This window comes from Sardina pilchardus, chromosome 2 (genome assembly GCF_963854185.1).
Source record: "Sardina pilchardus chromosome 2, fSarPil1.1, whole genome shotgun sequence".
Lineage (NCBI taxonomy): Eukaryota > Metazoa > Chordata > Actinopteri > Clupeiformes > Clupeidae > Sardina > Sardina pilchardus.
The window spans coordinates 19,270,539-19,274,991 of record NC_084995.1 but is presented as its reverse complement, the minus strand read 5'-3'; positions in this window follow the sequence as shown (position 1 = coordinate 19,274,991).

The window sequence follows — 4,453 nt, the reverse complement described above, 5'->3', positions numbered from 1 at the left end:
AAAAAACAGTTTTCAAGACATTAATGCCGAAACAAGATAAGGCATTTCTGAGAGTGTAAAATGACGTAAAATCAAGGGTGAAAAAAAAAAGAATAAGAACAAATTATTTCAGAGGTCTAATTTTGGGGACCGAAATATTAGGTAGACAAACTCTGAGCAAAATCCGAGAAGGTGCAGCAACCATTTTCCTGGATTTTGTGAAGTATCCAACATATTCTGTGTTCATTAGATTGTACTAAACTAAAATATTACAGTTTTTTTTTTTTTTCATTGGACTGTTTACTTGTTTATCGTGTAGGCTTTCTCTTGGCCTCTGTTGGCTAAGAGGCCTCACTGAATGGGGTTTATTGCAAGCCAGAGCATGAGTAATCCAGTAATGATGGCACAACACAAGGCTGCCTCCCATTTGAAAACAGTCATTTCAATTCTAGACATTTGTGCTAGTCCCAGAGGTACCCAAGCATCAATTTGGAAACATTTACAAAAACATTTGTATCTAGCATGATTCTAAGAATCAAGCCCACATGTGCAATTGTCAGCTGCAGGAAATCTAATGGCCCTCTTTGTATCCCACTAGTGGGGCATAAACAGATCTACCACAGCTTCAGCTAAGCTCCCTGTGGAGTCATGCTGCTTTGTTTTGCATCACTTCTAAGTAAGCTCTTTGCATAAACGATGGTGTGCCTCATGGTTTTGTATGCTGTGCTGTTTCACACCATCTTTGTTTGTGAATGGCCTGCAATTGTTGAGTAGTGGCCCAACTCTCCTGCACTCACAACACTTAACAGTCTCTGGGCTGTGAAGACAAGACTATGGAGGAGTCAAAATGCCACAGAGTATATTTATTAACAAGGGAACCCACAGTAACCCACAGTAGCCTAATACTTCATGACTGTTCACATTTTAAGGGATACAAATGTAGCCTAATCTTTGAGAATGAGCATGGTATGTGGAAATGCTAAACTGGGAGAATTATAAGAAAGACTTTCATTAGGCTTTACATGATCCAGTTGTTGTTTAAAGGATGCAACTGGTTGAATGAGCTGATGTGTTCTAAGCATGCACCTAACATACTGCAGACAGAGTGAAATGTGCTGTCCAATTTAGCATCGCAGCTGCAGCTTATCTACAGGTACACATCAGTTAAGCATCTGACCCATTGGTATGTGCAAAATTGTTCTAGTACACTATCAGACAAGTTAGGTGTGTTGGCTTGAATGGAGATGTGATGTATAGGCCTAACATCATTGTTCAAGGTTGTCCATGAGTTGATAGGCCTCAGGCTTCTTCGCACGGAATCACAAATGAGATTTTAGGGCCAAAGAACATGTCCCTGGAAATAATAATGAAAGAAAACAAAATTTAAAAAAGGATTTATCTGTTTGGTCTTAAAACATTTGTGTCTGCATGTGAATATGAGCAAAATGTTATTGTGTTTTACAGTTAGGCTTAGGTCATAAATGAGCACAGGAAACAAAGTTGTTCATTGTAGAGAGATATCCATGGTTTGAGACACATAATAGTTCATATATAGTATCATATTTTCTGGTGACTTGATAACAACAAAGCAAGAAGTGTCTGGGAGCTGTCTTTCTAAAACTCTCCCTTGTCCCTTGAATTGTAGTCACTATTGCTAAGGGCTCCACCTGGTGGTCAAAAAGTGATATTACCTGGGACAACAGAGAAGCTCCCTGAAGTTGCAGTAGCAGACCACATCACATTTCTTTCCCTCCCAGAAATGGTTCTGAAGGGAATCGATTGGTCTCATCTGCCCCATTCCGTTGGCGATGTCATGACAATTTTTGTTCTTAAGGACTTTTTTGTTGCAAGACCAGCGTTTCAAGGAAACTGCGTGACTGCTGTACAGTCCAAGTAAAAGCACAGCAGCAATAATTACTGCTTTCATTGTGGCAATCTGGAAAGATTCAAAGATTTATTTATTTTTCTTGTTCATCTCCATACTTAGGCCTATCAGCTTATTAAAGTACTAAGCAACCACTTTTTCCTTCACACTTGCATAAAATATGGCATGCCAATTTCACTGTTGGTACCAATCATTTTAGGCTTATAATTACAGAATTAATTGGTCTGATGAGCCTATGCCACAAAAAGACAAGTCCCTCATCTGAACATAAAATGACAAAAATAACAATTGCTCTTAACTTAAAAGCCACGAGTCTCCCTTATCATCCACTTATCTGTTGATGTGAGAAGAGGAGCTTACCTTTGGGGCTGTATCCAAGGCAATGGCTGAACACTCTGAGAAGATATCTGGAGAGCCAGAGCTGGTCTTAGGCACCCACACAGTGCACTCTTTGTGCCTGGCAGGCTCCCACACTGAAAGGGTGATGGTCAGTCCCTCACACTAGCCTCTCATGTGCCATGATAGGAGAAATAACTGGCAGCATTTATAAACCAACCCATGGGAAGCCAGTGTACACACACACACACACACACACACACACACACACACACACACACACACACACACACACACACACGCACACACGCACACACACACCCTCACACTCACACACACACATGCATGCTCTTAACAGCATACAAATGTGAACCCATTACAGTAAACACACATATATGCATGCAAAGTAATACAAACATGCACACATACCCTCTGTCACATGCAGACGTAATAAAATGCGAACACGCTCACACATACATATAAGCTGCATGTTCATGTGCACAGAGTGGGTACACCAGTAGTGTACACACACACTTCCAGATTTAGGCACTCGTGGAGAAAACAAGTTACGACTAAAAACCTACAGTAGCCTACATATCAAAATGTAGTGCTACTGGAACATTTTCAGCTGGAAATAACAATTCTGACATGCCAAAGATACGGCTGAAGTGCAGAGATGCCTGCACGGCGCCTTGTGTGTATATGAAAATAAAATGCTCCTCAACTGTTATCTTAAGATCTATTTGGAAGAGAGGAAGGAGGCTTTCAAAAATATAGTCAATATTTGTTTTTGGTAAAATTGTGCAAGTGTAGACTTTAAATAGATACATGGATGGAGACACAGAGAACAAAGACTAGTCATTGTTTTATGCACGAAATGTTTAACATCAACCTAACAAAACTATATATTTTAAATGATGGATGAGGTTAGAATTTCATGTTGGATTCACAGTTGTTAGTTGTTAGATACAATGGATGGATGATTTCTTCCCATGCATCATGAGCAGATTTGATTATGCAACCTACAGTCAGCCACTTGGGACTGACACTTGGGAATAGGTGTGAATGATGGATGTATCATCCATGTCATGCTCAAATGTTATTCTAAAACTTCTTCTCCATCTGCCTGTGGAGCAAACACCCCCCTCAATTAATGTGTGTTTTTTTTCTCATGATTGGCTATACTACACTATTTGAAATGGTCAAATGGCTGAAATGAGAACAACACATAATATTTCATCTTCCGATGAGCAGCTGGGGGAAGAAGAAGAAGTTCAGTTGTAGCCTACAGACACACGTTTGCCAGTATGTGTTTGGAGTTTGAAGTCATGCTGTTCAGACTGTTCTTACATGTTCACAAGGTGCTCTGTTCGGCACCACAAACTAGAGCACGGTCTAAGCAGTAAAGGCTATTTGTGTTTATGTGTTCTTCATGTTACCAAGTAAAGCGCATGTGACTATAAAGCTCCAATAAAGAAGGGTTGCCTATATGAAGACATGTTTGTGGGGATGTACAATAACACTACTGGGTTTGTGTCTTGGAACAAAATTATATTGCCTAAGACAAAAAGAGAGTTGTCTTATTTTTTATTTTATAGAAACTCATTGGAACTAAAGCTATAGCTTGATGATTGTGACATTTGTGTACTGTGGATCATGCAACACAGGATGCCTTGCAACGCACTGATTCCCCCTATAACCTGTAGCATATAAAAAACAATACTAAAAAGTTCAATTTCATGATTTTTCAAATGTTCTAGCATCATGAGTAAAATGTTTCAGTGAACTAAATTATGCTTCATAGAAGTCAATGAAAAGCTCCCCAGCAAACTCAACAATTGCACAGTTCAGCTTGTATCAATAACAGGCTATTATATCTGTCTTCTGACTAGTAATATATCTCCAAAATCTGAATATGAATAGCTTGTGTAAGCTATGTAAAACATTATTGCTATTATAATAATACTATTATTATTATTATTATTATTATTAATAATAATAATAATAGTAGTAGTAGTAGTAGTAGTACAGTATTATATCTCTATTTTGTCAAAGGGCCCTATTTCTCTGTCCACTAGAGGCAGAGGGAGTACTACCTTTGTACCACTAGAGGGAGCTATTACCAAACAAGCACCATAAGCCTCTAGTGTTTGAGCATCAAAAGCCAAGTCCATCGCCTTCCACAAGCTGCTGCATGGAACCTCTACAAACACAGTGCTACACGTATTAAATGGTGGTGCTGATGTTTATTCT